The following is a 21,694-nucleotide window of genomic DNA, read 5'->3' on the forward strand; positions in this document are numbered from 1 at the left end:
AGCAGCAAGTTGTTACTATCTGCTAACAGTAGATGGCAGTGTTAACCTTTGCATTCAGTACAGGCATTTAGCTCTGAAGTTCAAGGCGATTAATACAGGTGACATTCAGCTATAACAAACCTCATTTACATAAATAGCTTGATGGGCAAGGAACAGGCTACAGAATTGTTTTGTTATTTTCTTGTAATGGATTGACCTGTTTTGTATTTGCCCGAGTGGTGCTTTATTTTATTAATAGAGTCTAATGTTAAGATAATTAAGAATCTGCTTGCAAGTGTGGTGGTTGCTGTTCATGGATCAATTCTTTATCCAGCTTGACCGCTGTTACTTTGGCAAGCCTATGGCCAAGTCTTGCCCTTAGTCTTCCTTCACAGTGGGCCTGCCAAGTCCTTGACTGACCTTGGGACCAGTTTCAGCCTTGAAAACAGTCTGTGGCCTATTGCTGCACCACGCACCACAAACCCTCAACTTCCCTGGCATAGTTCATGTGTAAGTGGGTCTTTTATGAAGTATTTTGTGAGTATTTGGAGCCGCTGTGCATTTTTATATTCACTACAATAGATAGCAATTTAAAGATTGAATAATAGGGATAAAATGAGTGGCTTTGTACTAAAGCCTGCTGCACGTTCTTGTGTTTCATAGTTAATTCCACTGCATGACATGATTACCTTTATTCATGGTGCTCACAGGCCTGGCGCCAAAAACACCCGGATTCAGAGACGAAAAGCCTTTATGGGTTGTTTGCTGGTCTCCTCCACCTGAATGCACTGGTGGCCGGGCAGGAGGGTGTGGTTGCTATTGTTTCCCCTGTCCCCCAGGGGCTATCGACGCATCAATGTAACGTAACTTTTGCAGCATATCACATTAGAACGTTGACCCTTGAGTAATTCAATGGTATAACTATTAATCAGATTCTGTATTTGGGCAAGTCATTTAATATCTGATCCAAGTATTATCTATAATACAGCTTTATGTATGTCAATTGATCATAATTATGAAATCAATATGGATATAAATGTGATTCATAAAATCTTTAAAAGATATTCTCTATTAAACTAGCATGTGACTTGCAAAATAAGCTCTAGGTGAAAGCACATTTTTTCAAAATGGCTATAACTTCCACTTGCCTGAGTTTAATTAGTAAGCATTACTACCAGCTTGAAACCCTTCAAAGGTTTTTAATATATTTAGTAGTTAAGAGAAATTAAAATTTATGTTGATATATGGTGTTATCATCAAATGCATAATGTGGGAGTGAGTAATATGAAGCTTAAAATAGTAAAAACGTATCTTCTTATTTATACCGTAAAGCTTTCCAACTAGTGGACTTAATGAGAAATGGAAATGGTACATGCATGACTGGCCAGCTGGAATGAGTAAATTAGGATTTGCATTATTACAGTAAACAAATAGGCTCTAATTTCAGGAACAGCTTCACAAGTGTTGCAAGCCTAATTATTGAAACACATCAGTCAGGTTTCAATCCGTTGAGCAGAATTTTAACGGGGTTGCATATGATAAATCTAACCTCCTGTAAAGATGACAACATCCTCTTTCTACAGAGATGAAAGATCTGGGGAGTGTTTGCCACTAGAACTTCTTAAAAATATGTTGGAGACAACACAGTGTTATCTTGATGAAGGCCCAACTTAGATTTTCATTCAGTACTGAGTTAATCGATTTTCTCTGGAAATAGGTGATTTGGAGAGTTTGTTTTGTTCTGCTATTCAGTAATTCCACATATGATCATCAAGTATCATAGAACACTTAAGAAACAGAATAAGGCCATTCAGCTCACGTGTTAGTGCTGTTCAAACCCAATCATGCATCACCGACATCAATGGCCCAAGCACTTACAGCTCGAAGTACATAGTATCTAAGTACTCTTTGTATTAGAAGGGGTTTTGCCTCTACCACCTTTTCAGACAGCAGGCTCCATTGTTTAAAAAAGGCTCTAAAAGTAATCCAGGAAATTATAGGCCGGTAAGTTTGACATCGGTAGTAGGTAAATTATTGGAAGGAGTACTAAGAGATAGGATCTACAAGTATTTAGATTGGCAGGGACTTATTAGGAAGAGTCAACATGGCTTTGTGCGTGGTAGGTCATGTTTAACCAATCTATTAGAGTTTTTCGAGGAGGTTACAAGGAAAGCAGTGGATTTTGTCTACATGGACTTCAGTAAGGCCTTTGACAAGGTTCCGCATGGGAGGTTAGTTAGGAAGATTCAGTCGCTTGGTATACATGGTGAGGTAGTAAACTGGATTAGACATTGACTGAATGGGAGAAGTCAGAGAGTGGTAGTGGAGGATTGCTACTCTGAGTGACTAGTGGTATGCCTCAGGGATCAGTGCTGGGTCCATTGTTATTTGTCGTCTATATCAATGATCTGGATGATAATGTGGTAAATTGGATCAGCAAATTTGCTGATGATACAAAGATTGGAGGTGCTGTGGACAGTGAGGAAAGTTTTTAAAGCTTGCAGAGGGGTTTGGACCAGCTGGGAAAATGGGCTGAAAAATGGCAGGTGGAGTTTTAATACAGACAAGCGTGAGGTATTGCATTTAGGAAGGACAAACCAAGGTAGAACATACGAGGTAAATGGTAGGGCACTGAGGAGTGCAGTAGAACAGAGGGATCTGGGAATACAGATACAAAATTACCTAAAAGTGGCGTCACAGGTAGATAGGGTAGTAAAGAGAGCCTTTGGTACATTGGTCTTTATAAATCTAAGTATTGAGTATAAGGGTTGGAATATTATGGTGAGGTTGTATAAGGCATTGGTGAGGCTGAATTTGGAGTATTGTGTGCAGTTTTGGTCACCGAATTACAGGAAGGATATTAATAAGGTTGAAAGAGTGCAGTGAAGGTTTACAAGGATGTTGCCGGGACTTGAGAAACTGAGTTACAGAGAAAGGTTGAATAGGTTAGGACTTTATTCCCTGGAGTGTAGAAGAATGAGGGGAGACTTGATAGAGGTATATAAAATTATGATGGGTATAGATAGAGTGAATGCAAGCAGGCTTTTTCCACTGAGGCTAGGGGAGAAAAAAACCAGAGGACATGGGTTAAGGGTGAAGGGGGAAATGTTTAAAGGGAATATTAAGGATGACTTCTTCACACAGAGAGTGGTGGGAGTGTGGAATGAGCTGCCAGATGAAGTTGTAATTGCGGGCTCACTTTTAACATTTAAGAAAAACTTGGACAGGTATATGGATGAGAGGTGTATGGAGGGATATGGTCCAGGTGCAGGTCAGTGGGATCAGGCAGAAAAATGGTTCGGCACAGCCAAGAAAGGCTAAAAGGCCTGTTTCTGTGCTGTAATGTTCTATGGTTCTATGGTCCTATTACCAACTCAGTGAAAATGATCTCCTCTGTTGTCCTCTAATCAATTAATTTACATCTGTGCTTCTGTTTTCTGAGCCTCTGCTACCCAGGGTCCTTATAATTTAATTCTCTTAAGTCCCTCCTTAGCCTCCCCGTTCCAAAGACAACAGCCCCAACTTATTCAATCTTACCTCATAACTATAGACTTGCAGATTTGGCAACATTCTCATTAATCACCTCCCCATTTTCTCCATTTTAATCTCAGTTTCTGTAATGCAATGAACAGTAACATACACAAAATTCAATTATCATTCAATTAATATTCTGCATAATTGTACCACAATCTGCTGTTCTAATCTATACTTCAGCTCTTTGCAGGAAGCAACCCATTATATTTTAACCATCATATTTAGCTCTCTGCTACCTTTTGTAATTTGTGTAGCTCAGTATGTTTGCACTTACCGTGCTTTTTTGCCTCTCTCTAACTGCACTTTTCTCTCCAGATCCAATTCCATTTGCTACTTTCCTATTGCAATCTATGGCTTTCATAATGATGTCAGCCTTTTTGTTCTTGCAAACTTCATTTTCATGAAGTTTATGTCTAAATCATTTATTTAATATTACAGGAGGTAAGGATCAGAACACTGAGCCCTGTGCAATTCACTGGCAGCAATCTTCCAGTCTCCAAACAGCCTGCAACATAGGATTTCATCAAAAGCCTTGCTAAGATCCATAGAGATCATATCAAGTGCACTACACAGTGAGTAGGGTTCATAGTCAAATAGCCTGCAAATACCTGACAGGATTTGCACTTTCAATGCAGAAGAAGAAATTTAGTAAGTTAAGGATTCTGAAACAGTGTTGTCCAAGTTGAATAAAATTGGTGTGTATATTCATGAGAGCCTAAGAATGAGGGTGCAATCGAGATATAAAAGCAGTTATAATAGAAGCAACCTTGTCAATTAGTATTTGCTGCTTTATCCTAGACTTGTCATAGCTTTAACTTGTGCTGTCTTTTAGTTAGTAGAAAAGTAGAAGTGTCTGACTTTCAATTTAATGTCACTGGCAGTAATAAGTGAGATTATCCACTTTCAGTCTTCATCATGCAATATGTTCTTGGTCTGGTAATGATCACAACAATTTACTCTGTCTATTGCACAGACTAATCCAAATGGTGATGCTTAGCTTATTTTTGGAGTGAAGCAATACAGGATTGAATCAGATAGAAAGTGCAAGCTGTTTGTTCACAATACAGGGATTAAATACAACAGTCCTTCAGGAACAGGTATCAAATAGCATCTCACTTGCTGCAATGCACAAGTGCTCAGCTAATACCTTTCCAAAGATTTGATGCCCCAAAGGGAAAAGCTGCAGCTTCCTTAATCTTCCAATTTAGACAAGCCGGTTTAGGCTGTACATTCACAATCAGGACCCTGGGTACAAGTCTTCTCAGTTTCCCAGTATGAGTTTTTTTAGTCTCCATCATGTGACTAAATACGAAAGCCTGTACTTGAACTGGCTTATATTTATTCTGTAAACCTCCTGGATTGGTTATCCTTATCTTTGAGCTTTTTTCGCATTGAAATCCTCAAGCAATAGCTTGGGAGAATTCCTCCCAAAGCTAACCTATTTTTCCAAAAATGGACTAATAGTGATTCACTTATGTTGTCCAGAATATATGTTTCCATGGCAACCCAGTCTTAAAGCCAATGATTTAATATTTGCTTCTACGGTTGAATAGAATTAAAAAAAAATTTCTGTACAGTGTGCTGTACTGATCAGAAATTTCTCACTTAGGTAAGAACCAACTCAAAGATTACTAAAAAGAAGTTCTGTAGAATACAGTAAGAATCTAGTTTAATATGCATTTAATATGCAACAGTAATTGCTGAGTTAATCAAAGATAGCCTACTCTGTAGAACAGATAAAGACTATGAGTAGTATATTTCTCAAGTGTAGGAGAAAGGATTCTCCCTGGAAAGAATCTTGGTATCTGTCCTAAATTATAATAGCAGCCTATAATATCAATGGAAGCATGCTAAGCCTTTAAAAAAAAATTGCCATAAGAACCTAATCAATTATTATCAGAAGATTGGTTAATGAATTTAACCCTGTTCATTGTTTAGGGCATAAAAAGTCATGAAGAAACAGAATTGTGATATCAATGGAGATGCTGGAAGTAGACTATAGTATAACGCACACAGAATGCCAGAAGAACTCAGCAGGCCAGGCAACATCTATGGAAAAGAGTAAACAGTCAACATTTCAGGCTGAGACTCTTCTTCAGGACTGGAAAGGAAGGGGAGAGGTCAGAATAAGAAGGTGGGGAGAGGGGAGGAAGAAGTACAAGGTGGTAGGTGACAGGTGTAACTGGGAGAGGGGGAGGGGTGAAGTAAAGAGCTGGGAAGCTGATTGGTGAAAGAGATAAAGGGCTGGAGAAGGAGGAATCTGATAGGACAGGACAGAAGGCCATGGAAGGAAGGGAAGGGGGAGGAGCACCAGAGGGAGGGGATTGGCAGGTAGAAAGAGAAGGTGTGAGATGGAAACGGGAATGGGGAATGGTGGGGGGGGGGGGGGGTTGCAATTACTGGAAGATTGAGAAATTGATATTTGTGCCAACAGGTTGGAGGCTACCCAGATGGAATATAAGGTGTTGCTCCTCTAACCTGAGTGTGGCCTTATTGTGGCAGTAGAGGAGGCCGTGGACTGACTTACCAGAATAGGAATAGGAAGTAGAATTGAATGGGTAGAATATAGTGTGATGTATTCTCTGAGAATCTTGGTAACTTAATGAGAATAACTAAATGAAGTTCACCTGATAAAGACACTGATGGATTTGGGATATATTTAAAAGTGCTGTGTTATCCTCTCACATTGTTACACTCTTGATGAAGCACAGAAGCAGTTTTAGGGGGCCAGAAAACCACAGGGGCCATGAGTAGTAAAGAGCTCCAATTATTAACTACTTTCCCAGAGTCCATATCGGCTCCAGGGTGCAGCACAAACCATGGGACTGAGATAGAGGAAAGCACAGTGAAGGGGCAGTGAGCGTGAGCTGACGGCTCCAGAGTTTGATTGTGACCTTTGGTGCTCTGTGTGGAATTTCCACCTTCTCCCTTTAGTTGAGAGGCTTTCTCCTGCATGTTCCAGTTTACTCGCACATACTAAAGAGGTCGTGATGGCTACAGTAAAGGTGGAGGGGTGGCTGATGGGGAAGCGAGCACTAACATGTACTTGTGTAGGTAGATGCTTGTTGATTAGTACAGTACTGTCTTGTCTTGCATTTGTAGAATAACTTGAATACTGTCTCCTCCACATTACAAATGGAAAACAATTGACTCAATTTCCAAGTAAACATGTCTTTGTGTAGAATAAAATGACAATATAGACAATAAGTTCAGATTAAAAATTTTAAATGAAAGATGTTAATATTTCACATGTATTTTCCATGTAGTTCACCTGTTATGAATTAATAACTAGAGGCAGATGGAGTATTTTATATTTGTTAAGGAATTCAGGGAAAATGTCAGGATAAGTACAGCTCCAACAGGTCTGAAGAAGCTCGACACCGTGTAAGGCATAGCAGCTCTCCTGATTGGTTCTACTGGAAACATTTATTTTCTTCACCTCTTTTGGAAGGCGGGTTGGACATCACCTTCTAACTCACAGCTCTAACACCCACTTCATTTTGTGATGCCCCGTCTTCATTCAGTTCGGTTCTGAACCTGTTCAATCTCTTAATGTGTCTTCACCCACTTGACTCATGCTTGGGTCTATTTTAACGGTTATTATTGTTGTCTCTTCTGTGACGGGGATCACTGCCACAGTCAGAGTTTATACTTTTCTTCTCATATTCATTATTGCCTCTTCACAAAGTAATCTCAACTATATATTTCTATTTTAGTATAAATCAATCAATGACAGATAAATGTGATTTTCGCTGGATCTTAATTTGTGGAATAACTTTATTTATTATTTAAATCTATTTCAAGTGCTGTAGTGAGGTCGTTGGATGAGCCACAAGGTCAGAAACATTAATGCAGTTGGGAGGATGAGATAGGTTTGGGGGCACTGGAGTAGTCGGTGAGGATGTACTTGAGGCACAGATTTTGCTAACTTCAACCTGGGTCACTACTACACTGATGAAGGCCATTTAACTTGGGTAATTTCCCCTCTCACATTTCATGTGCTTTTTTAAATGCTTTGAAGTATTGTATCTACAAGTAAGTAGAATCTCTGGGTGCAGCTGGATTTTTAAAAGATTTACCCTAGTTTTGGTGCTTCAGTGTGGATGTTTCAAAGTAATTTGACCCCTGTGTTACATCAGTATGGGCAAATTACTCGTCTGGAATTCACAAATCACTTACAAAATATAAGATGCAGAATAAAATCTTGCTGTAACGAAATTTGTGTGAAAGGTTTAAACAAGAGTTGGGAAAAACTTTATTTATTCTAGACGGATAGATAATGCAATTGCATGTAATGGAAAATCATGAGGTGGATTGTCCCCTCCCCGTCATATTGTGGAGGTCCCCTGTAATCCTGAGACAAGCTTATGCCATTTGATATCTGACACTGGTCAGATATCAATGCTATTGATTTAGCAGCAATAGGTTTAGTCAATGATTTTTAAGATACAGTTTGATGACATGGACTGGTGGTATATGTAATAGCATTTAAAACTATTATCAATATACTTTTACCAGTAATTTGAACTGCAGGCTCTTGTTGGATAGCATATGTTTCATGCTAGAAGTTATGCAAACTGACTTCCATTAAACTCTCAGATTCACGGATTTACCCAACCATTGCATTAAATATACTTACTGCTGAGTTCCCTGTTAGCTATTTATAAAGGCAGCTGGAAGCTGCTGTTATAAAGGAACAAAGCAAGTATCAGCTTTAACATATTATTTGATGTATTCTCTTCTAAGATCCATGAACATTAAAAAACTAAAAACTATTAGTAGAATACTTGCTTTCTTTTCTGATCTGAAGAACATCAAGTGAAGGTGGTATGAAAAGTCTCTTTAAAGGCTCCTCAGCTCAAATGAAAACTTGTCTGTAAATAGGAAAGGCGTGTCCTCAGTTGTAGGTAGCAGTCAGAGATCAGAATGCTTGCATTTCTAATTCACAAAAACCAGAAGGATAGTGACACTTGAAGATACAATTCATAGGAAGGTAAACAACCGAAATCTGCAGAAAATAATTACTATTGGCCAGAGAGACAAAGAGGATAGACTTAAAAAAGATACCACAAGATTTAAGATAGAAAGTGGGAAGATAATAAAGCCATCAAACTTGTAGATAAGACCATTGGTCTGTATGGATTGCATATTTATAAATAGTCCTTAAAATCTCTATCATTGTCAGGGCTAACAGCTTATAGGTTCTCTATTTCTAGAAAGTGAGAGAGAATGTCCAAGAAAATGTAAAGCAGTTTAAATGAAATTGTTGGCAGGAAGCATAGTAGAATTGTTATTCAAAGATGTAATAAAAAATCTAGAAATTTAAAATAAACCATATACAAGTCAGCGTGGATTTGAAAAGGACAGGTTATGCCTGACTAACCTTATTGAATTCTTTGAAGAAACGATGCATAGATTAGATGAGGTAATGCAGTAGAAGTAATCAATTTGGGTTTTCAAATAGCCTTCAACAGCTACTGCACAGACTCATGGCAAAGTATAAAACATGAGGGGTTGAGAGGAGCAGAACAAAAGGAAATCTGGTTAAAAAGCAGAAACAGGATAATTATTCAGACTGGCAGAACATGGGCATTGAAGACTGGTAGAGGAATCACTGTTGCCTATCACCTACAATACATGAACAATTTGAACTTCAACACTTTAACTCCAACATTTCAAAATTTGAGGATGAATTGGAATGGTTCATTATTGTCACACGCTCTGAGGTACAGTGAAAAGCTCGTCTCGCAGATCCAATCATTACCCAGTGCTTTGAGGTAGACAGGACAGGGTAAAACAATGACGGAGTACAGAATCAAGTGTAACAGCTACAGAGCAAGTGCAGTGCAGGTAAGCAATACAGTGCAAGATAGAGTCTCATGAATGTAGGAGACCACTAAACTACAAAGCAATGTTAATAAATTCACTGAATGCTTAATCAGTATAATTTTAGAGAAGTGCAAGAGAGTGCTGATGCACCATCAATAACTCTCTCTGAGACGTGAGGCGAGATATCGGCTTTTATTGGCTGGAAGAAAGAACAAGCAGCAATTGACCACCATACTACATCCTGGAGACTGAGACCAGGGCTCAGGCTCCAATCGCCTTTATACTGGGGTCCGTGGGAGGAGCCACGGTCTGTGGGAGGAGCCACAGGAGCAGTCAGCGGGGGGGGGGGGGGGGGGGCATGTCCAGACAGGTATATGTAGTTCACCACAGGTGCATTTCAGTTGAGGTAAAAAGTAAACAGCTCAGCTCTATTCCATTGCCTGTAACTAACTCCCATCTATTCTGTCTGTCTCCAAATAGTTCCATCCCCACGTCTATACCCAGCCACTTACTGTATGTCAGATGCTATTCCCATGTCTGTAGCTAGCTCCGGCCCACCATATATATTTATAAATAGTCCAATTCCCTGAAGAAAAGTTATAATACTGAAATTGTAACTGCTGCTCCCTCCACAAATACTGCTTGGTGTGCTGATTTTTCCCCAGGATTTTTATTCATTTTTTCCCAGTCCTCTGTGTTTATGTAACTCCATTCCCCCACACCCAGTTCCGTTCCCCTGCACTCAGTTCCGTTCCCCCGCACTCAGTTCCGTTCCCCCGCACCCAGTTCCCTTCCCCCGCACCCAGTTCCCTTCCCCCGCACCCAGTTCCCTTCCCGCGCACCCAGTACCGTTCCCCCGCACTCAGTTCCGTTCCCCCAAACCCAGTTCCCTTCCCACGCACCCAGTTCCCTTCCCCTGCACTCAGTTCCGTTCCCCCGCACCCAGTTCCCTTCCCCTGCCCTCAGTTCCATTCCCCCGCACCCAGTTCCCTTCCCCCGCACCCAGTTCCGTTCCCCCGCACCCAGTTCCGTTCCCCCGCACCCAGTTCCCTTCCCCCGCACTCAGTTCCGTTCCCACGCACCCAGTTCCGTTTCCCCGCACTCAGTTCCCTTCCACCACACTCAGTTCCATTCCCCCACAACCAGTTCCGTTCCCCCGCACCCAGTTCCCTTCCCGTGCACCCAGTACCGTCCCCCCGCACCCAGTACCGTTCCCCCGCACTCAGTTCTCTTCCCCCGCACCCAGTTCCCTTCCCCTGCCCTCAGTTCCGTTCCCCCGCACCCAGTTCCGTTCCCCCGCACTCAGTTCCCTTCCACCACACTCAGTTCCGTTCCCCCGCAACCAGTTCCCTTCCCCCGCACCCAGTTCCGTTCCCCCGCACCCAGTTCCCTTCCCGTGCACCCAGTACCGTCCCCCCGCACCCAGTACCATTCCCCCGCACCCAGTTCCGTTCCCCCGCACCCAGTTCCCTTCCCCCGCACCCAGTTCCGTTCCCCCGCACCCAGTTCCGTTCCCCCGCACCCAGTTCCCTTCCCCCGCACCCAGTTCCCTTCCCGCGCACCCAGTACCGTTCCCCCGCACTCAGTTCCGTTCCCCCAAACCCAGTTCCCTTCCCACGCACCCAGTTCCCTTCCCCTGCACTCAGTTCTGTTCCCCCGCACCCAGTTCCCTTCCCCTGCCCTCAGTTCCATTCCCCCGCACCCAGTTCCCTTCCCCCGCACCCAGTTCCCTTCCCCCGCACCCAGTTCCCTTCCCCCGCACTCAGTTCCGTTCCCACGCACCCAGTTCCGTTTCCCCGCACTCAGTTCCGTTTCCCCGCACTCAGTTCCCTTCCACCACACTCAGTTCCGTTCCCCCACAACCAGTTCCGTTCCCCCGCACCCAGTTCCCTTCCCGTGCATCCAGTACCGTTCCACCACACTCAGTTCCGTTCCCCCGCAACCAGTTCCCTTCCCCCGCACCCAGTTCCCTTCCCGCGCACCCAGTTCCCTTCCCGCGCACCCAGTACCATTCCCCCGCACCCAGTTCCGTTCCCCCGCACCCAGTTCCGTTCCCCCGCACCCAGTTCCCTTCCCCCGCACCCAGTTCCCTTCCCCCGCACCCAGTTCCGCCCCCCCGCACCCAGTTCCGTTCCCCCGCACCCAGTTCCCTTTCCCCGCACTCAGTTCCGTTCCCCCGCACCCAGTTCCCTTCCCCCGCACTCAGTTCCTTCCCCCCGCACCCAGTTCCATTCCCCCGCACCCAGTTCCCTTCCCCCGCACCCAGTTCCCTTCCCCCGCACCCAGTTCCCTTCCCCCCGCACCCAGTTCCGTTCCCCCGCACTCAGTTCCATTCCTTTGGACTGCTTGTATCCAGTTCCATTTCCCTGTTTACACCCGCCTGTATCTGTCAACGTGGAGCTCCTGACATATCCCCAGCCTATTTGCATCCTGCTCCAAACCGCTCTGTCTGAACGTACGCAGTACATCATTGATGCACCATCAATAACTCCCTCTGAGACTTGAAGGCAAGATATCGGCTTTTATTGTCTGGAAGAAAGAACAAGTAATAGTTGACCACCATACTACATCCAGGAGACCGAGGGCCGGGCTCAGGCCTCAATCACCTTTAGACTGGGGTCTGTGGGAGGAGCCACAGGAGCAGTCAGCAGGGGGCGTGTCCAGACAGGTATATGTAGTTCACCACAATCTTCAAGGGGTGAAGCCTCATTGAGGACCCTCACCATTCAGGGCAAACCCTCTCCTCATTACTACCATCAGGGAGGAGGTACAGCAGCTTGACAACACACACTCAATGTTTTAGGAACAGCTTCTTCCCTCTGCCATCAGATTTATGAAAGGACCATGAACCCAAGAACACTACCTCACTTTTTGCTCTCTTTTTGCAATACTTTAATTATTTTTATACGTATATATTTCTTAGTGTAACTAATAGTAATCCTTTATGTAGTGCACTGTACTGCTGCTGCAAAATAGCATATTTCATGCCATATGTCAGTGATAATAAACATGATTCTGATTGTGATTCAGTTCTATTTCCTTGTGTTATCTGTCCACAGCTTCCTTCACAGTCTGTCTCTGCCAAGCATCATTCTCTAGGTTTTTTCCTGCACAGCTCTGTACCTAGCTCTATTCCCCTGCATTTATGCACATCTTTTTTCACTTGTTCCACTCTGCCACTTGCTCCAGTCTCCCAGAGAGAACTGTTACTGGCTCCATTCTCTTGTATTGGACTATTCCCAGTTCCATTCACCCATGTCTGCCTGTACCTGAGCCCATTCCCCAGTCAGTCCGTTGCCCGACTGTTCAGTCTCCTGTCTTGAATCTGGGATATGTGTGATCAGATAAAGCAGTGATGTGTGTCTTTAACAAATCAATTTATAGAACTTTGATGTATCATGCAGCATTTGAACCAGTAAGTTAATGTTAGTTCAGTACCAAATGGTGTACAGAATATCAGAACATTAAGCGGAGGAATAGAGAATTGGAATTGGGCAGAGAGATGTAAAAGAACAAAAAAGGTGTTAAATACATCTATAGAATTACTTTCAAATCTCCAACATTAAAATAATTCAGAAGGGTTAAGGAGCCATTTTCCTAAATGTTAAATTTTAGTGCTGAGGAAGTTATTTTGCAGCGATTGCACATTAATAAGCATGAAGTAACTTTTCTACTGCATCCACTGGGTACCTTTTACATGACAAACAAGAGAAAATCTGCAGATGCTGGAAATCCAAGCAACACACATGACTCCTTTTACATGAGTGTAGCATTTTCCTGCTCTTCCATGTATTTTTTAAAATGTAGATTCAGTTGGATCTGAGTCTCTAATATGGATGCACTATTATTTTAAGTACAAACTCAAGCTTAATATTTCTTGCCTGTACCATATTACATGCTTTAGATTACTCATGGTAAAAAAAAATTTATATTACAAAGAGATCAAAGACGCTTGTTAGTGCCCTGAGATCACTAAGACTGCCCCTGGAGCTCCAGTCTGAAATGATTTGGACACATATTCCCCTCCAAGTTGAAGAACACAGCACATGAATTATCAATTCTTGCTGCAGGGCATCTATTGGAAAAAATCATGTATATTCTATGGAAGGAGTGAGCTTTTTGAGTATTGCTAATAACGTTGGAAACTGCAATGCCAGTGTGAGATGATGGGTCAGTTGAAGATCACAAATGCTTGCATCCATTCTTAATCAGAGTGCCAAAATGGACACCTGTTGAGAAGATGTCTCAACTTGGATACCAATACATTGAAAAGAGTACTGAAAGAAAGGAGAAGTGTGTCTGATTATAATTATGTCACTCAAAAAATAATCCCAAAACATCTTCACAGATAACAATTTAGATCTCTGGAGTCTAAAGATGTATTTGTTTTTACTATTTGAATGCTGATAAAGAATTTATTGAGTCCTGCTGGCCTAGCAATCCCACTAGCAGCAACAAAACAGTGACTGTTCTGGTCATGGATCTGTTGCTGCAGATTTCTCTCACTGAGAATGAGAGTAAATGCCAGTTTGCCAACAACTTCTCCCATCACTTTGTGAATGATTGAGAATAGTCTGACTGATAATTATCTGGATTGGGGTTGTTCTGCTTTTGGTGAACATAACTGGACCAGTTTCCATATTGTTGAGTAGATGCCAGTGTTGTAAAAATGCATGAATAACTTGGCTGGTGATGTATCTAGCTTTGGAAACAAACATCTTGCTATGTCATTTTATGTCTAGATAATTATTTTGCTTTCATATTGTTAAATCATTTGGTAAACAAAGCTTCAGCCTGTCTACATCATGACAAGCTCTAGTAATAAGCTCTCAGTAACTCTAACTCCTGTCTGCCTGACAATCACCAGGAATTACCTTATGTCAAATGTAAGTTTCTATTTGCATTTTCTTAGAGGGAAAGCTTTCAGGCTTCTCAAAATTGGAGTATTCATAACTCAAAAATACATCCCAATTTTATATGCAACCTTGACAGTAAAGGCATTAGCAGTCAGGAGCCAGCTAATTTTACCATTCCTAGCCCAGGGATATCAGAACCCATGTCAGATTCAGCTACAGGATCAGCTGACTCAGTACAGAGCGGGCACGATACACACAATTCCAGCTCCTATGTTGCTTAACCACACCGAGCACTGCATTTAACACTGAACCATCAACACAGCTTAATGATTTACTTTCATTTCTGGCACATGATTTGAATCGTCGTGTGAATTTTGCTTGCCATGGTATCTTGCATGTGAATTAACAAGCGGTGGGATTGTTCTGGATAAGCTCTATATTTTTAATTTTACCTATGTAATGACATTAGGAAGGGGTTTCAGAGTTGTGCTGAGGAATAAGGTCACCTTCACGCTGTTCCAGTGAATTCTGCAGTAAGTCATACTAGACTCAGCTAGTTATTATGCATGATGAATATTCTCAGTCTCCAACCAGCTAATGGCTGGATCATTTCTCTTTTACAGAGAAATGCTGGGTTTCCACTTTCTGAAGATGCTGAAGTCCAAGGTAAGATAGCCCACTCTCCCAGAAGCAGTAATCACCATGAAGATATGAGGATGTACAACCATTCCACTCCCCATTTCTTTATGAGAATCTGGTCCAAGAAAGATTTAAGTATTTACCAAGAATATATATTTTTAGGCAGCGGTTCTGTTGGCTGGAGCATTTTTTAATTTGAATTTAGGATCATACAGATTTTGAGGAACTGAAACTGTACAGAAATCATTGTTCCAAGATGAATGTTTGATTTAATGTGTTTCATAAGGTATTTTGTGAATTTAGTATAAACTAAATGGATAATATAATGAGAAAATCTTTTCATGTTCAATAAATTGAATAAATTAGATAGGTTTTGTACTCTTGCCAAAATTCTTCTTAAATTCATTTTTGGGATGTTCAATCTGTTATTAGTCTAGAAATAAGAGTGTCAAATATATTCATTTAAATTGATATAATGCACATATATCATAAATATTGTTTCCTGTTAATTTATTTTTCCCTTTCTAAATTATTCATTTTATCTTCATGATGGCCTCATTTTCTAGGTGAGGTAACAACAGTAATAGATGAGGGTGGAAAATTTTATTGTTAAGATCTGAATGCCATGTGTGAGAGGTACAGGGGTTCCATTAATGTCACCCACTTCTAATATGTTGCAAGTGCAATATTTAAAATATTTATTATTTTATTTGAAGCAGCCTGGTTCAGACTTGTAGTCTTTGATTCCACCTAAAAACAAACTTACGGCATAGTTGTACAGCAAGGTCATTGACCAAACCACCTCTGCCAGCAACAAAAGTTCTTTCAGCAGAACAGGTCTAGGTGCAACTAATTCACTCAGCTGCAGGTGGAGCTATCACTCACTGAAATAAATTGCTTTCTCTTTAAACTTAGAAATGAAACAATAAAAATTGAACTCCAGCTACAAGTTACAAGGCAATGTTTTTGTCATTTTCTTACTCATAAATTAGTCTGGCTAAGCATGGTCACTTTTGTACTTTGACATGACACCAGAACTTGTGCAATTGTGACTATAAAGAAGGCCACTGTTGAAAATAAGGGACTGCTCATTTAAAATAGGTGAGGTAAAATGATATTTCTAAATGAGGCCTTAAGTCTTTGGAACTGTCTTCCTCAAAGAGCAATAGAAGTAATGTTTCTGAATAGTTTTAAAGAGAGTTCGACCAATTTTTCTTAAACAATGGGATGAAAGGTCTCTGGGAGTAGGCAAGAGCATGGAGTTATTGTTACATTTGGATTAGCTATAATCTTATGCATTAGGCCACAGGCACAACTTGTGAGAAGGCTACCCTGGTCTGAATAAGTACGTTATTATGTAGATGGAGTTTGACTTTCCATTTTTATCATTCATTAAACTTCAGTCATTAAACGTCACAAGGTCAGAAGTGGGGATATTCACAGATGACTGAACAATGTTCTGCACCATTCATGACTCCTCAGATAGTGAAGCAGTTCATACCTAAATGCAGCAGGACCTGGACAATATCCAGGCTTGGGCTGACAAGTGGCAAGTAACATTCGAGCCACGCAAGTGTCAGGCAATGACCATCTCCAGCAAGAGAGGCTCTAACCATTGTTCCTTGACATTCATTCACCATCACCGAATCCCCTACTATCAACATCCTGGGAGTTATCATTGGAGGAAACTGAACCGGTTTAGCCATATAAACATTGTGGCTACCAGAACGGGTCAAAAGCTAGAAGTCCTGCGGCGTGTAACTCACCTCCTGACTCCCCAAAGCCTGTCCACCATCTTCAAGGCTCAGGTCAGGAGTGTAATGGAATACTCGCCACTCGCCTGGATGAGTGCAGCTCCGTCAACACTCAAGAAGCTTGACACCATCCAGTACAAGGCAGCCCACTTGGTTGGTACCCCTTCCACAAGCATCCAATCCCTCTGCCATCGACGAACAGATGCAGCAGTGTGTACCGTCTACAAGATGCACTGCAACAACACACCAAAATGCCTAAGACAGCACATTCCAGACCCACGACCACTACCATCTAGAAGGACGAGAACAGCAGGTACCTGGGAACACCACCACTTGGAAATCCCCCTCCGAGTCACTCACCATCCTGACTTGGAAACATATCACCGTTCCTTCATTGTCGCTGGGTCAAAATCATGGAATTCCCTCCCTAACAGCATCGTGGATGTATCTACATCTCAAAAACAGCAGTGGTTCAAGAAGGCAGCTCAGCACCACCTTCTCAAGGGCAACTAGGGATGGGTGATAACTTAGCTGGCGACGCCCACATCCCAAAATTAAGTAAATTTTAAAAAAAAGTTAGGTAAACATATGGTTAAGAGAAAAAATCCACACTACAAATGATAAAAATTTATGACATTTGGCAGGGTATCTCAGATTATGATCTCTGTACATGATTGCAATATGTATGTCTATTGAAGCTTAGATTTGGCTTACTTTATATCATCTATCAGTGTTTGCACCGATTTGCTGTCTAACCATTAGTGAGAACAAATATCCCAGGGAAATCGGGAAAGGAGGAGATTAGTGATACTGATTTAAAAAAATCTAATTTATAGCAATAGAAGGAAGAGTTTTCAGAAAGGGTAAACAAGCATTGGAAATAATGTGGGAAGAGCTCTGGTGGGACACATCTCTAGATATTTCATACAGTGATATGTTTGGGGGAATTTTAAGTTTGGGAAATATAGAACTATTTAGAGAAATATTGGAAACTTAACATTCAGAAAAACTGGGAGAAACAGAATAGTTTAAGTGAGGAATGTACAGAAATTTGAAAATATATTTGAGATAGTTTATTAGAAAAAACTGTTTATGGATAATGCAATAAATATAGCCAACAATCTTACAAAAAATCATGATAATGTGACCACACTCTATGTTAGGTTAGAAAGAGAGAAAGGAAAGGCATGAAGATTATATTACATATGATATTAAATTTAAGTAGAATAAAATTTCAGAGAAAAGACGAAAAATCCAGCACTGTAATCTAAGGTAGTATGGTGAAACTTCAAAGAAGGTTTTGGCACAATATAGAACTACTTCTACTGCTAAAAGAAGCCATTTATGATCTTAACTCTTGACAACGAATAATATGAATGACTAATTCGAGCTAAGGCAAATATCTTACAAGGAAAAGTGAAAGGCTTATGAACTGGAAGAGCTGTAAAAAATAACTGTAAATTAAATTGAAAATGTTGGCCATTATCTCAAAAAGATTCTATATTCAAGTGTATGAAAGTGTTGTTTCAAACATACAAAAGCCTGTTGTTCAATCTCCTGTTGTAATACTGTGTTCCACTTTGGACACTGAATTCCTGAAAGATATATTAACCTTGGGAAGGCTACAGTACAGATTATCAGAAATTACACAAAGGCTCAAAGGGTTAATTTATTAAGGTAGTTTGAATGTAGAAGAGTAAGGGCTAGTCCAATCTAGATGCATAGATTGGTCAAAGGATTCAATAAAATTGAAAGTTTATCAAAAGATTTAATAAACAAAATACGTTATTTCCCTTCATGAGGAATCCTGAAATAAATATAATTGTAATATTGGAGCCAAGAAATTTCAGAGTGAAAATGCGAAAATATTTTATCCATGCGTAGTGGTAACATGAAATGCAGTCCCTCAAATAACATGTGGAAGTTTAAGTTTGATCGTCTGTTATTAGTAAATGCTTCAGGGATATCGAGCAGTGGTAGATGAATACAGCTTATGTACAGCTCAGTTTTGATGGAACTGAATTCTAGAAGAGATTGCAGGGTCTGATTGCCCCACTCCAGTTTGCATGTTTGTGTGTTAATGTTTGTACCCCTTGTAAATTGACCGCAGAATTTATTAATTTATCTGTTTTAGTTCATTGAATCCAATTATGTTACAGCACAGCATGAACTAAACAAACTAACAAACAATTCTGTGCATCTTCTCCCAGCTGCACGACGCAAAACTCCTGATCTCCCTCACCTCCTTACACCCTTGCATTTAATATTCCTCCATTTCAAAAAGCCATCTAATTCTCTTTTAAAAGAATTTATGGACTGTGTATCAGTGATAGTCTGTGTTTCAATGATGGTTTTTTCTGTGCAATGAAATTTTTCTTGACCTCTTTAAATCGTTTTGTGATTACCTTAAATTTGTGTCCTCTTGTAACTGTCATGCCAACTAGCGGAAACAACCTGTCACAATTTACCCTGTTATATTGGGTACTGCTTTCCAGAGAGCTGCTAGGAGCTGAAAAATGAAATCAAATAATTGTATGCTGGCTCACAAAACCGGTGAGCACTAGCTGTTACCGTGGCAACCTGAGCCTTTTATCTGCTGCTGCATGTTCAATAATGTCAGTACCTCAAATAATTAACACTTCCATAAAAGCTGTGGCAAAATAAATTCTAACTCCCTCAAACGAACTGCATAATCAAGTCAATCTAATTGTTTTGTTTAATAAATAAAATGATAAAGGAATCTCAGTAAGTTGAGTAAAGTGGACCTCCTCACCACATATACACTGCTTCATTAAATCAGCTGCCACATGTCAATGGATGTCATCACATGCATATTTATGCTTGAGTGTGGTTAAGCAAGCAACTGCAGTTTTAGGGATTTTTAGTCCCAACCATAAATTGTATCATCATGCACCCTTATACAAAGATTTCTGAAATCAAGTACAAAAGCAGCTTATCCACTGACCAAGGAAACATCAAAAGGGTATTTTTCAGAGAGCAGGAAGATATCTTCAGATAAAAGGAAGAAATGACAATTTGCCATGCAAAAACTATGTCATCTGACCAACAGCTCTTGAGAAGGTTCCTAAAGGTGGAGAGAAAATTTCAGCATTTGACAGTTTAGGAAATAAGTGTTAGAAAGGAATACTAAGATAGTTGAAACCTACTTCACTGTTGAGGTCAGAGAGCTATATATCATCCCAGAACTGAAGGCCCAAAGGGCATGGATCAGGAAATAATTTCAGACAATGTGAAGGCCGTAACAGGATTTTCAACAATGGGGAAGTGGAGATCAGTAAGAATGGGATAAAGTGAAGACAAAGGAAGAAGATGGTAGAATTTTAGCATTGTATTATTGGCAATCACATGACAGGAATCCATGTACATCTAACGGTAACTATGCTGGAAGAACATACTGTAGGTGATTTTAAATATTCTACGTAATACCGAATTAAACTAATACATATCATGAAAGGTTCGGGGGGGGGGGGGTGGATTTGATTGTAGAAAATGTTCATTATACTTCTAATCAAACAAGAAAATATACAATTCCTGATTTGATTCTCAGAAAAAAAAGCCAGTTAACTAATGCGTCTTAATGCGTGCAAGTGGAATTAGTATAGATTGGCAAATAGGTTGCTATGGACAGGATGGGGAAAAGGTCTTGTTTTCTAAGCTTACAGCCCTATGATTTCTGGACTACTGGATTGGGGGAAGGGTGAGTTCTTTGAGATAAGATTAAAACATTGGGTTGAATAGCCTAAGACCAGTGTTTTCCCTTTGCAGGATGCCAGTGCCCATACTTACCTTTCTCAGCTGTATGGGTACTGCAGTCTGCCTGCATCACTGCTGATGCTGTTCCACAAGGCTTATGCTATAAGAAGATCTTCCAAGTGCAAAGTTTAAAATAACAAAAAAATATTATTTTAAACCACTATTGAACATTGCTATTATTTAAAATAAATGAAGTAAAACCAACCACTTCTCTTTTCAGTGAAGATCGCTGAACTTGTTCATCTGAATGGCTGGCTTAAAGCGAAGTGTTCAAGTATGAAGTGTATCTGGCCCTTCTGCACAGTACGTTACAGCACTGCTGCCGACATAACTACTCAATCCACTGACCACCAGCAAACCCTGTAAATTCGTTACTGAGTGTGAGAGCGTGATGGAGAGGCAGACACCCTGCATCTAGATGAGACTTCTCTAGCAAACTGCTGGTTAGGAGCTGGTATAATCTGGTAGAAAGGAAGGTCGTGTAAGATTTAGAGATGAGTAATGAGCCAGCTTTTAACTAAATGCGTGAATATTTATATAATATCAATCATAATGTGATTACATTTTTTGCTGTACTCAAGGAGAAAATGTGAAAAAGCTGGTAAAATCAAAGTTTTATGTATGAGTGACTTCCATTCAATGAGACAGGCTGCTCATGGTAAGCACGAATATCTAAAAATGAGTAGGAGGTCAGCCAATCAATGGCAGGTATTCAAAAATTATTTAGTGTGATGGACAATCTGTTTGAGACTTACAGGGCAGAGCTCCTGAAGCCCCCAAAGCCACAGACAACTAAGGACACAAGGAACAAAAGAAAGGCACAAACTAACACAGGTACTCGTTGGTGGAAAAACCAAAGAGTGGAAAAGCTGAGAGTGGAAGAACGAAGAGCTACAAGACAGGACAATGAAAAGTAATTTGCAATGAATGTCAAAAATAACACTCAAGCTAAGGGTGGGCAGAAGTAGCATGAGCACTTGAACATTTGTGACAGAAATATTGTAAATGATAATATGGAATGATGCATATATGCACAGGAGATAATCACTATTTATGATAGAAGATAGTTGCATGGCAAATCTCTTAAGAAACTGAATATATAATAAACATGAGGTCTCAACAAAATCAATGTTCGGCAAATAAATTTAATTGGACAAAATGCACTACAGACAACTAAGGAGGGAGCTTGAACGACAGCCAATCGGGGTTCGGAAGCAAAAAGTAATAGTGTCTTCACCCAGGTCGAGGAGGAAGCTGTTTTCATTTTGGAGCTTGAACAGCATTAATTGGAATTCAGGATTAATTAACAAGGTCAAATAAATGTAAGGC

The 21,694-nt window shown here is 40.7% G+C and overlaps 1 long non-coding RNA gene across 2 annotated transcripts; it reads left to right on the forward strand.

Annotated features, from left to right (window-relative positions):
* The first annotated feature begins 468 nt into the window (after window positions 1–468).
* Window positions 469–21,472, forward strand: LOC140725065 (uncharacterized). Of its 2 annotated transcripts, none has more exons than XR_012098255.1 (3): window positions 469–489; window positions 14,822–14,864; window positions 20,586–21,472. It is a non-coding gene; the product is annotated as an uncharacterized lncRNA (long non-coding RNA). The 2 variants fall into 2 exon arrangements; XR_012098256.1 differs by lacking the exon at window positions 469–489 and adding an exon at window positions 14,619–14,731.
* The last annotated feature ends 222 nt before the right edge of the window (window positions 21,473–21,694 follow it).

The sequence above is a fragment of the Hemitrygon akajei genome, chromosome 3 (genome assembly GCF_048418815.1).
Source record: "Hemitrygon akajei chromosome 3, sHemAka1.3, whole genome shotgun sequence".
Lineage (NCBI taxonomy): Eukaryota > Metazoa > Chordata > Chondrichthyes > Myliobatiformes > Dasyatidae > Hemitrygon > Hemitrygon akajei.